This window comes from Pantherophis guttatus, chromosome 1 (assembly GCF_059756535.1).
Source record: "Pantherophis guttatus breed Tessera chromosome 1, ASM5975653v1, whole genome shotgun sequence".
Classification (NCBI taxonomy): Eukaryota; Metazoa; Chordata; class Lepidosauria; order Squamata; family Colubridae; genus Pantherophis; species Pantherophis guttatus.
The window spans coordinates 40,050,844-40,064,375 of record NC_142063.1 but is presented as its reverse complement, the minus strand read 5'-3'; the positions used below and the strand labels follow the sequence as shown (position 1 = coordinate 40,064,375).

Here is a 13,532-nt window from a genome sequence, read left to right as displayed (position 1 = left end):
TAATAATAATAATAATAATAATTTATTTCTATATGCATTTTTACAGTTCTCAAAAGGTTTGACAGCCAACTTTTTTTAAAAAATCCATAGCCTTCTAAATTAAAATATAGCAAGTATTTGTTGACTTTGTTGGGCAAGCACCAGGTAAAAGTATTACTGGAACTACACAGGGAGAATTAGGTAAAGATACCTAAATAAGAATGTGCATTACGGTAATATCTGGAATTGGGGATGGCCATAATTTGTTCTCTTCTTTGGTCTTGCAGAAAGTTGCTTATCTCAAGTCAGATTATTAGTCCAGCTCCCTCCTGTCTACCGCAGGAATGAGCAATCCCAGCAAAGTTGGTGCTCCTTGACCTACTTTCAAATGGGCTCTGCAAGCGAGCAATTCCAAATACCCAGGAAGAGCTTGTTTTCCACAAGTAACAGAAGAGCATAGAGTAAGAGGAGTTCCAGAAGAGGGAGGGGGAAGAGCACCAGAGGTATTTTTGGCTTCACTGTGACCTACCTTGCATCTTCCTGCAAAAGAAATGTGACCCTTAGAGAGAGAGAGAAGTTTGCCCATCCTCAACCAGTACTGACAATAAATCATTCAGGGTTTCTGTCCAAAAATGGCTAGGACTGAACCTGAAACCTTGGCATAGAAAGGATGTATGCTGTCACACAATTACGTAAAGACCTTGGAAGCATGCTGGAACAATAGCCTTCCAAATCCTAGGAAGATAATTTCATTGGAGAGGATAGTAGCACGTCCACATGAATGGCTATAAGAAAAACGAGATCATCACTTCTTTTAAACAAACACATTATCTACAAAGGCCCCAAATAAAGGCTGATTGATACAGTATAATAATGGCTTTGCTCAACACCCGGAAGCCCTTTCATTTGCTAATATAGCATTTATACTCTGCATTTCTGCATTTTCTCTCATTTCATCCTTTCAATGATGCATAATATAAGTAGAGAGGCCTATTTATTGATTTACAAATATAACATCCAGTTCAACATCCAGGAATCATTAAGCCTGGTTTGGTCCTTTAGGCCAAAACCAAGACAACCATGTTTCAGAATAGGGCATTATGTTAAGCCATACCCAGTATGAAACGTCTCTTGCAAATTTAAAATACTGACATTCATCCAGAAAAAAACATTGGGTACATTTTTCATCATGTCTTGCATCATATTTAGTAGGTCCATGAAAAACAGCAATTTTGTATAGCCTGAAGCTCACTGCTTGTCTAATCCTGTTAACAGATTCCTTAAGAGTCAAATATTTTGATTTTATTGACTACAAAATGTTTCCCATCCGTGAAAAAGAATTAGCTGAAAAACTTGGGAAATTCCCTTCTCTACGCAAATCAGAGTTATCTGACCCCAGCCTTATCTCAGCTTCTTCTCCAAATGAATAATCAGAGCAATTTCACTAGGAATTGGGCATTTTTAGAGATCAGTTTTCAACATGATTAGAATGAAGGACTCTAGGCCTGACAAATAAGGCAATATTAAAATGTCTCTCAGTATCAAAATTGTATTTTATTTCTTCTTTTCTTGTTTTTTTCTCTCTTGTACAACTGTCTTCCCACAAGCTTAAAATAACATGTATAATTTTTACATTCTGCTATTTTAATGGATACAGAACAATTTGCATCTATATACTGGTAGTCCTCAAATTACAACCACAACCCCAAAATTTATGTTGCTAAGCGAAAAATTTGTTAAGTAACTTTTGTCCCATTTTACCTTGCCACATTTGTTAAGTGAATCACTGCAGTTGTTAAGTTAGTAACACAGTTGTTAAATGAAACTGGTTTCTCTATTGACTTTGCTTGCCAGAAGTTTGCAAAAATTAATCACATGACCCTTTGACACTGCAACCATCATAAAGATGAGCCAGTTTTCAAGCATCCAAATGTAAATCACCTGACCATGGGGATGCTACAACAGTCATAATGTGAAAAATGGTCATAAGTCACTTTTTTCAATGCTGTTGTAACTTCAAACAGTCATTAAACAAAATGTGCTAAAATATACACCATGCAAGGAATACCAAACAGTATCAATCAGATAGTTATTGATAATTAACACTGTGTTGTATTTTGGCATGATTCTATGCATGTCTATTTAGAATAAATCGCTTTTTTAAAGAAAAGATCAAACCAATTATTTACATTTATTTATTTCTCTTCTTATTTTATACTGCACTATCAAATTAAACAACACATACATAACAAACCATCATAAGGAGGCACCTCCTTTCCACAAAGATTTTAAGTACCGAGTTTCCCCGAAAATAAGACAGGGTCTTACTTTCTTTTGACCCCCAAAATATGGCCTTGGTCTTATTATCAGGGGGTCTTATGCCTAAACCTCGGCCCCGGAGCACAGACTAGCTGCTTCGCCAGTGCCGCTCAGGCCGCTGCCTCCAGCAATCGTGGCAGCTTTTTCATTGCTTCCCATGCAAATAGCACGAGGTGAGGAGGCAAGGTGGGGCAGGAAGGGGGGGAACAGGCCCCACATGCACCTGCCATCCACGCAGACATTCTTCTCCTCCCAGGCAGCAGCTGCGCGTTCAGCTCCCCAAATCTAGCTTGCCGGTCTCAGTCGACGAGGGGGAGTGGCAGATGGGTAGGGGTGGGGAAGGAAGGAATGAAATGGAATGGTATATTTTGGCACTCCTCTTTCAGCCTACAGTCCGACAAAGTGTGTGAGCAGGTTAGTGCATCTTCAGTAGGATTCTACCTTTTTTTTTTTCCATATAAAGTGCACTGTGAACAGAACATTGTCAGATTGCTCTCCCCTGTCTTAATTTTGGCTGTCTCCACCACGCACAGAGGAACATGTTGAATTTGTCTTCTCACCGAAAGACCCAAACTTTTCTTTCTACAAGGGGAACTCTGTTCTTGCAAAGGTGCCACAACTTTACTCTCGAAGCCCCTTACCAGAAGTGTTTTCTTGGATGGCATGAGCCCCCTGCCTCTGTGGCGGGCTTTCACCGCGGCCCTTGTACCTGGAACTCTGATTGGGAGCACCTGGCCCATCTCTCTCTCATATTGCCTTTCCAGGAAACAGGCCTCCATCCCAGACCGCCATACCTGCCAAGCGGACGCTTCATCCCTACGCAGGCTGCGAGCCGCTGGGGGGCTGCGTGGAGATGCATGAGGAGGAGCCAGATTGCTCTCCCCTGTCTTAACTTTGGCTGCCTCCGCCATGCGCAGGCCCGATTTTAAGGACCCGACGTCTTTCTTTCGGGATCATCTGGAACCTTGACCAGTTCCCATCAGCCCAACGGAAGGGGAAGGGAAGAACGCTTCAATGGGTGAGGAAAATTGACACGCTCCTGAGCAGAAACCCCCGGGTGGGCTGTCCATCCCGATGGCTGGTCCATGTAGTGTGGCTTCGTGCCCCCCCCCCACGCGTCTCCACGCAGCCCCCCAGGAAAGAGAAAGAAAGAAAAAAGAAGGAAGGAAGGAAGGAAGGAAGGAAGGAAGGAAGGAAAGAAAGAAGAAAGAAAGAAAGAAAGAAAGAAAGAAAGAAAGAAAGAAAGAAAGAAAGAAAGAAAGAAAGAAAGAAAAAGCTACAGTAGTGGCCAAAATTGTGGAAACCTTTTGGGAAAGTGTATTTTTGAGGTTTGATTGCTAATAACACCAGTTTTTTTTTTTTTTTTGAGTTTCAAGATAATCATATTCCACTGCTGGAATGGCTTGGGAACAGCCCAGACCTTAACTTAACCCAATTGAAAATCTATGGAGCTGATTAAAGAAACTTGTTAGTCAGAAGCGACCCAGCAATAAAACCCAGCTAATAGAAGCAATCATTCAATCTTGGTTTCACATTATAACAGCTGCAGAACTAAAAGACTTGGTTCACTCCATGGGAAGACGTCATAAGGCCGTAATTCATGGTAAAGGTTACCCAACTAAGTTTAACTGATGTGATAATTTTTGTATATCTCGTTTTTTCTATGTGTTTCACTTTTCTTCTTTATACTGTAACTACTATTCTAATAGCAAATCCTTCATAAAAGTTATTGCATTACATTCTTGATTAAATTATCTTTCCATTGATATATAATTTTATGGTACTACTCCAAAAAAAAGTGGTGTTATTAGCTAGTTTTAGAAAATACACTTTTCCCAAAAGGTTTCCACAATTTTGGCCACTACTGTAGTTTAGGGCCCAGGACTGCATTGCAATGCCAGAGAGGCTTCCAGACAAGCTTCCATGCTTGACCGATGATGCCAAGCTTGTGGGGTGGGTCTCTACCCCAATCAGTTGGCCATTGGGAGACTGCAAACCTTCCCTGGCTCTTGCTAGCCTTTGAGGAAGCCAGCTGCCTGCATAGAAAGAGGGTGACAAATTCTGTTAAATTACTTGCCTTGATGAGTGATACCAGGTTGAAGAGTACAGTAGAGGAAAAGAAGCCAACAAACTAAGGAAATCTCTTTGCAGGCTGTTTGCAATCGAGAAGTTGAAGAAAAAGTTCAGACCAAAAGCAAAAGTGGCTAGGCTTGCCAAGTGTCCACTATTTGAGCGGACAGTCCATTTTTTTCACATTATGTTCACTATTTTTTTTCACAAAATAGTGGACACTTTTTTTATTCAAAAGCTTTATGATGAAATGGTACGTAATCTAAAGCTGTACAGTCTAAGAGAATAAGGATAGGAGAATCGTGTTTTGTCTTTTTTTTTCATAAGTTAGAATGAGACAAAAAATACGATGAGCAGTTTTTTGGAATGAAAGTTTTATTTGCCTTACGTAAAAAACATTTGCCTGAGAATGCCGTGCAAAAGTTCAAGAAAGAAGCCATCAATGTGTATCAAAGAGCCATTGCGTACCTAGAAAAGTGGTATAATTTCACCGATTCAGTATATGAGACGCTAAATTGTTTCAATCTAATTGATCGCAATAATCCTCCAACTTTAGAAGAAATTATGAACATCTGGTTATTATCACCATGGCGAGAAGAACTTCCACCCAACACTCTCTTCGATGAAATTTTTGCCTTAGAAGAAGTTTATGTTCATCTGCAGGGCAATTCATCCCTTGATAAGTGGATGTACTTTTTCAAGAAAGAGCCAGCTCCGAGTTTACTGAAACTGTTCCAGTATTGTGCATCAATTCCGGTATCAAATGCAAACGTTGAACTAATTTTCAGCGTCATGGGAAATTTGTGGACTGACGAACGTAACCGACTGCTTGTACCATCAGTTCGAAGTGAACTTTGTATATTTTTTTAATATTTCTCAACGTTGTACTGAAATTAAAGAATTATTCCTTAAACACAAAGAATTGATCAAAGCTGCGCAGTCAAATAAAAAATACACACGACAGCAAAGTAAAATGTAATTTAATATTTTATATATTATTATAATATATTTGATGTTTTGAATTTTAAGTAAAGTTTTGAAGTGATTATTTTATTAAACATTTTAAGTGTTAAAATGTTTGTAAGAAAATATATAATTTAATTGTAAAAAAAAATTTTTGTTTTTTTACTACTTAACACCCACCCACCCCACTTGTCCGCTATTTTTTGGAAGCAGACCTGACAATCCTACAAGTGACTACAGCACAAATGTTCACCAAATGCAGAAGCTGAGTCCTAAAGGCAGCCAGACAGGCAATAAAAAGGTTTCTAAACTACTTTTTTTTTTTAAAGAGCTTAACTTTGGAGAGGGGGTATTTTCTGTCATAACTTTGAACAACCATTAAATGATCTGTCATATCTTGAGGACTATCTGTCATCTACATGAGAGGTAACAGGTATGAGCCTACAGTGCTGGCTTTTATTTTCTAGGTAAAGTACACAGATACATTCTCACAGCTTATACTGAATTGTTCCCAAATATCACCACACATAAAGAAGGGGGGTGAGATAATATGTATAATAAGCATGTCTGAGAGATACTGCGGGTTCAGTTCCTGACCAGAGCAATAAAGTGACTATCGCAATAAAGCAAGTTACACAATTTTTTGTGTTTCCCAACGCATATAAAATTATGTTTATACTATCGTCTGTTAAGCATGCAATAGTATTATGTCTAAAAAAACATACTTAATTTTAAAAAACACTTTATTACTTTAAAAAATGCCAATCATCAATGAAGCCTTCAATGAATTATAATCTTTTTGCTGGTGTAGGGTCCTGTAAAAAAATGAAATATCTGAGAAGTGTATTAAAGCAAAGTGCCATAAAACAAGGTTATATCTATCGCTCTAATCTTCTGTTGTGTACTGGGGACATTATTTTCCCTATTTCATTGCCAAATAACATAAGGCAATGAAAATGAAAAGGAAAGGTTTTAATCAAAGGAATGGAAGTAGCAGGAACATGTGGCAGAAAATGATTGTGTAAGAAAGTTTTTATGGGAAAGATGAACCTGAAAATTTTCTTTAAATTATGACAGACTTATGATGTTCATAATTTTTGGCTTTATCACTGGAAAGTATTTTAACTTCATTTCTTTATTTAATCCAACTGAACAAGTCCCAAACCATTATAGGTGTAATTAAAAATTTATTTTATGATATCTTGGCACTGAGATTTGGTTATTTATTTATTTAAAAGACTTGTATTCTACCCAGACTATAACTGAGTAATTTAGTCAATACCATATTTGCAGTATTAAAGACTACAGGTCATATTTAAAAGAATTCAGAATAGAAGTGTAACACTGACTTTTATCCATATCATAAACATGTTTCGGAATAATCATAATGTAGAAACTGCAGATAAAATTGTTTTTTCAATTCATAGACTAATAGGAGTATTAGTACTGAAGTTATGCTAATTTCCAATCAAGTTTTTTAAACACTCAAATTATTGCAAGAGGAATTGGGATATCTAAGATTAAGGGATCGTAATATATCCAATCAAAACAACTTTTGATTTCAGAGGTTAATCCAATTGCATTAGCAAGATCTAAAACTCCTGACTACTGTAAGCACTGAAATGTGTTCAGGATTATTCCAAATTAAAAAGTATTGTTAAAATGGACATGGTATTTGCAAGAATTTTCGAATAAAAAATTGGAATTCCTGATAATAACAAACAGGGATTAAAGTCCAGACTAATGTATCTTTCCTATTATCTGAAGATGACATTAAATCAAAAAACATTTTCTCATATTTATTGGACAATTCAGAAGATGTTTTAAAAGGACTCACTTATACTGGAAGTAGAAATGAGGATTCTTGTGCATATTCTATGGATTTGCCATACTACGGTCCCATTTTGGTTTCATAGCCATAAATTCCTTAATATTTTGCAAAGAGTAATATATTTTAAGATGTGAATGTGATAGATAACTATGAATCTATCAAGCATGAGGTATAGAGAAAATGATAAGAGAAGAGAATAACAGAATGTTCACTTAATAATAACAGAATTGGGAGGGACTTTAGAAGTCTTCTAATCCAACATTTCAGACATTTCAGATTTTACTGTTTTATAATGGAAAGACACTGCTATAATCTTGGATTAATATGTATTCATGCCATGCTTGCAAACTGGCTTTTTATGGATGTAATGGAAAGACTGATCAATACAAATGATTTTGACCAAGGTTTAGTACAGTGAATAAATATCTAGAAGCTGTTTTTTATATGTATTTTTTTTTGTCCTGTAATGTTTTCTTTTTTTCTCTCCTTTTATAGTATTTTCAGTACAACTTAATGTTGGAAAGAAATTATGAAAATCATGAATAATCCATCAGCAGGATAAGTCTTCCCAAATTGAACACAACAGGATCAAATTTGGTGTGGTGTGAAAGCTAGCAAAAGAAATAACAAGGTCAAAATTGACCCCGGATCTGGCTGAAAGTGCAGAGGAAAAGATTCCTGAAGGAAAATATACCCCTCTACATCCCTAAGGGGGAAACTGTTTGGTACTAGCTTGGTATGGGATTTTTTAAAGATTTTTTTTTTAATCCTGCTTTTATTATTTTTTATACATAACTCAATGCGGCAATCCTACCTAACACTCCTCACAGTCTCCTGGTTTCTAGCCTGGTGCCGTAACCACTTAGAACCACTAGATTGGCTTAGTTTGTTATATTGTTAATGCGGGAGTATCAAATTTGATTTCATTGAGGGCTACATTAGGGTTTTCTTTCACCTCGGGGGAGCCAGGGGGGGCATGGCCAGGAATGTGTGTGGCCATCTCAATGTCACACATTGAGGCTCCATTTTTGGCCACGACAGCCTCTTGCAGCTCTCTGCCAATGAAAACAGAGCCCGGGAGAGCCACACACAGCCCTCCCAAGCTCCATTTTCACTGGTAGAGGGCTGCAGAAGGCCGTTGCAGCCAAAATGGAGCCTGAGTGGGCTGTACACAGACTCCCCAAGTTCCATTTTCACTGGCAGAGGGTTGCAGGAGGCAATCACGGCCAAAAATGAAGCCCAGGAGGACAGCGTGTTGCATTCCCAAACTCCGTTTCCACTGGCAGAGGCACCATGGGCCGGTCCTTCGCTGTTTCCAGGGTGGCCCCACGGGCCAGATCTAAGCATCCTGAGGGCTGGATCTGGCCCACAGGCCTGAGCCCTGTGCTAACGGCTCAGTCCTACTCCCGGTTTTCCTCCATAGTCATATGATCCACAGTGAAGTGGCAACACATTTGCACCCTGATTAAATGTGCGTTAGAGGCAAGCCATATGCAGAGAGGGGCAGCATATACGTTTAATAAGTAAATCTTCCTCTTTCCTTCCTTCTCTCACGCAGAGAGAAGCAATACATTACTTTGTTACATAGAGAATCTGGTGCTAGTGTTGGATGCCAGTTCCTCTGACTTAACAAAAAAAGGTGGGGGGCGGGATTGGACCATTTCCTGGAGGTCATGGGGATCAATGGTTATTAGCTTTAATGCCATCTGACATTCATTGTGCAATTGGTTGGCCCCTGCTGGACTAGATAGGCCACAGCTCTGAGGCAATACTTGTGTTCTTATGTTTAAAAAAATACAGAAGCCTCCGATGTCCACTGTGGTAAAGGATTTGGAAATAATCCTAGGAGCCTATTCTGCATGCTTTCTCTATTTTGTTATTCTTTCCACTTCCTTGGAATGTTGGAGAGAAATTACATTTGTATATTATCTCTGTCTTTCTGTCTATCAGCAGGATAACTTTCCGAAAACCACAGAGTGAGAGGAATTAGATATGGCAGAAGAAGACAACAAAAGAAATGTGGAGCCTGAAAATAAGCCAGATCAAGCCATTGACTGCAGAGGAGGGGGAAAAAATCTAGAATGCATTTCTATGGAAGAATATTTATGAAGAATGTCAATGATCCAGGTCATGGTTCTCCCAAAAGTGCTTTTCCAAAAGACAACTGGACTTGGGGGTTTTTTCCCTTGAAAATGTTTTGCTTCTCATCCAAGAAGCTTCCTTAGGTCATTCTTCAGAACCAAAGAAGCTCCTTGGATGAGAAGTGAAACATTTTCAAGGGAAAAAATCCAAGTCCAGTTGCCTTTTGGAAAAGCACCTTTGGGACATTTATATGGGAGACACAGTTGAGCAGCAGCTAGGAATGTTGCTGACTGTTCCATTCTAAACTCTCTGGTCATCTGACTCCAAGTAACGCTCACACCTTTGGCATTTGTAATGTGTGCATATATAAACACCTATGCAACGCAAGGCAAATATATGGTACACACTAATATATGCCATATGTATTTCATATTTATTCATTGCATAAAATTTTTAAAAATGATACTTCCTATGGCAGTGATGGCTAACCTTTTCTGGACTGAGTGCCCAAAGCACGTGCGTGCCCGAACCCCCCAAATGCAATGTGCACACGACCCCATGCATGTGCCCCACCCCCATGTGTGTGTGTGCCCCCATGCATGTCCTGGCCCCCATGCATGCAGGGCAGGCCTGCATGCGGCTCCACCTCCCATGCATATGCGGCAGAGACCCAAAGACCAGCTGGCTGGCGGGAGGCGCACACACATGCACAGTGGAGCTGAACTGGGGTGATGACTCACATGCCATCAGAGACAGATGGCGTGCCATAGGTTCGCCATCACAGTCCTATGGTAACTGCTGGTAAAAGGGGTTGCACTCTTCGACTACATTGTTTGCTGCTTGTTTTGGTTCTGCATTTTTTTTCCTTTATTTCTATACATTAAAGCTTTTTTAAAAAAAAAATCATGTAATGATGTAATTTTTTATTTAAAGGGCTAATTAAAAATTAAACCAATGGAAAGAATCTCTATATCAGCCGCTCAATGAAGAGAGAAGAATGCTAGCAGGCAATGATAAAAAGGAAGAATTGCGGAACTCTTATTTTTACTTTGCTCCAACAAAACAACCGTGAAGGCAAGATGAACCAGTTCTGAAGCCAGAGGTTAACAGAACCAGCTCAGGTCTTATCTGAGTTAATTTAAATCTCTCCAGAGCTAGATAAAGAAGCAGCATTTTCATGATCCCAACAACCCTCTATGTATTATATTTGAAAAATGCAGGGGAACTGGTAATGGCAGGTGATTGGAAGAAGAAAACTTTGTATCTGTACCTTCAAAAGGGGGGGCGGGGAAGGAAAATTTGGAGAAAAACAATACTCTTCATCTGATATCAATACCTGAGAAGTCTGTAAAGTTAGATCATAAAAATATTGCTGTATAAGCATCTTGAAAGCAGCCTGTTAACTCAGTAATCAGCATGGATTTATCAAGAATAGATCTTGACAAACTAGCCTGATTTCAGCTTTTTTGAATGGGTAACTTCTAGGGGAATGTTGACTGCATGAAATAAATCTGATGTCATCAAAGTGTCAGATATCTCATAGTATCCTGATAGTCAAGCTTGCTAGTTGTTATTTAGAAATGTTTAAAAATGTTCATCAATATTGCTCATCGAACTGGAATGAGGTATTAAGTGGAGTGCAACGACTGGCACCCTACTTAATAGTTGTCACCATTTTTATTAGGATGAGGTAGAAGGAATGCTTATCAAATATAGAAGGAATAACTAATATCTTAGAAGATAAAAATAATGTTCAACTGGATCTTGACAGCTTAGAGAAATGGGAGAAAATTAACATATGACAATTTAACTTAAGCATGCATAAGAGCACCAGCGTGCCTACCGTCCCTGTCCTAATGTTCCCTTTAATTGTATTCATTTTATGTATTCAATTCATGCTTATACTTATATAGATTATCTAATACGTACTCGACAAAATAAATAAAAATAAGTAAATAAATAACTCAGACAAACCCGAAGTTCTTCACTAAAGAGAATTCAGTGGGGAAATATAGGATAGGATGTACGATTTGATAGAAGTAGTCATAAAAAGGATTTTGGATTAGTAACTAACTTCAGGCCGAATGTAACACAGCATTGTGAGATAACTGCAGAATGAAGAAATGCAATTTTAGCCTCATTCAACAGATTCAATGCAGTTTCCAAATCATGGGAAGCAATATCCCACCCAAGCTCAGCATTGTGGCAGTTCATGGCACTGTAGCTTAAAGATATAACCAAAATGGAATAGCTTTGGAGAAGGGCAGTAAAGTATGATTAGAAGAGTAAGTAGTCAAGAAATTTACTACTTAAAGAATTTACTAGGGAGATTTGAAATTAACATCTATGAAGAAAGATTTTAAGACTCAAAGAATCCTATGAAGAAGGAGCTGAATATATTTAACATTGAGAAGTGCAGAGTTAGAGGCAAGGTAGAAGAAGCACTTTTGAAATACCTGAAAGGGTATCATCAGAAGAAAGTCAAGACCTATTATCCATTGTTTCATAAAGAAGAAGAAAATGCAATGAGGGACATTTGTTACAAGAAAGCTGATTCCAGTTGAATGTTAGAAAATAATGACCTAATAATAAAACCGTTTGAATTGCCAATTACCCAGAGAAACAATATGTTTTTCTTCACTAGATGTGTTCAAGTGGAAGCTAGTGGGAGTGTTTTAATTTGAATTTCTACTCTGAACAGGAATAACTGGCTCCTTCCAACTGTATAACTGTATTTTTCTATGAGGTCATGCAGGTAGAAAAAATTCAGTTCTGTAAGTTTTGCCCAAAATATGTGTACCACTGCAGTATAAGCCTATTTACCTTTCATTCTATTGAGCACAATGGGGCTTATTTCTGGGTAAACATTAAAAACTATTAATTATTATAATACCATTCTATATGCCAACAAAAGAATATGCTTGCTCTGAGTATCTTACAGTCTGCATTTTAACCTGGGGAAGATCACAAAGAGCAAAGTAAAAAGAGGAGAAGATTAGAGGCAAAGACTTATTTAGCCATACTTATTGAATACTGCATTGTATCCATGGGGATTAGGGATATTTAAAAAACCTTTTAAAGAAAAATAAACACTGGCTGTTTCTTGTATCACTGGAAATACAATGCCTTGTATGGAACACTTGATTGATCATCTACAGTGACTTTACTTTCCACAAGTGTCAGTGGTCAGCAGTTCCTGACATGTTCCTAACCTTTTTTATTATTATTATTTGATTTATATGCCGCCCTTCTCCGGAGACTCAGGGTGGTTTACAATGTGCTCAGCAATAGCCTTCATCCTTTTGTATATTTATACAAAGTCAGCTTATTGCCCCCACAAACTGGGTCCTCATTTTACCTACCTTAGAAAGGATGGAAGGCTGAGTCAACCTTGAGGCTGGCGAGAGTCGAACCTGCAGTAATTGCTGACAGCTGGTCTTAATAACAGGGTGCTTTAGACCACTGTACTACCAAGGCTCCTTACTTATGGTTTCTCCAACATCTATGTAACTTGGTTATTACTAGCGATCTTAAACCTAAATGTTTTCCAGAATCGTGGATTTTTATCTGCTGCCTCCAAAACTGAACCACTGGGTAGTTTGAGGTGACTTTCTTTCCCTCTGATTTACTAGGTCCATGGCAACAGATAAAGCTGTCCTAGAAATGATGTTAGATTGAAGGAGGAAAAGAAGTTCTTCGAAAATCTCAAACTATTTGATTCCACATTTGTTATGAAGGACAACCAGGAAGTGCAAGGCTGTTGTCAGCCAGATTCGCAGCACGTGGACGATAGAGAACAGCTTGTACCTCAGACACATGAATACAATTCCAAACAGCAATCAAAATAAGTCCAAAAGTAGGAAAGGCGGAGGAAGTTATGCTTGTTACAAAAGGAACCATTTATTTGGGAAAACAACAACTGCTCTCAAATTGAGGAGAATTTGGCCTCTATTACTGTTCTTTTTCCTTGAAATACCATAAAGCTTTTAAACAGAAGAATGAATTTTTATTATTGGGAACTAGTTTTCTTCAGTTTGATGCTCTCTTGATTTTCAGTTAAGTAGGGCAATGGTCATTTTAGTTGAGAATTATGAAATATTCAATCTATTAACATATATAGGGTATCACCTTCCCAAGGCTGGTAAAAAAAGTTGATTTTGTTCAAAAGAGCTAGAATTATCTGGTTTCTGTCTCAAACATTACTTCAGTCAGAGTTCTATAATAACCAAAAATAGGCAACCTACTGCCATGAGAACCAGTGACTCCTCACATACCCCCTTTGATGCTT

General features: G+C 38.2%; 2 long non-coding RNA genes across 9 annotated transcripts in view; both read left to right on the top strand.

Moving 5' to 3' along the window:
• LOC117665992 (uncharacterized) overlaps positions 1-11,855 on the top strand; it is a 127,213-nt gene extending 115,358 nt beyond the window's left edge. For all 8 annotated transcript variants that reach the window (XR_004591548.3, XR_004591545.3, XR_004591544.3 and 5 more), the window contains 2 exons: positions 7,658-7,898; positions 9,113-11,855. This is a non-coding gene — a long non-coding RNA (uncharacterized LOC117665992). The remainder of the gene's footprint in view (positions 1-7,657; positions 7,899-9,112) is intronic.
• A 163-nt stretch (positions 11,856-12,018) lies between these two features.
• LOC117666151 (uncharacterized) lies at positions 12,019-13,122 on the top strand. The gene is made up of 2 exons (XR_004591655.2): positions 12,019-12,104; positions 12,877-13,122. It is a non-coding gene; the product is annotated as an uncharacterized LOC117666151 (long non-coding RNA).
• Positions 13,123-13,532: the final 410 nt, after the last annotated feature.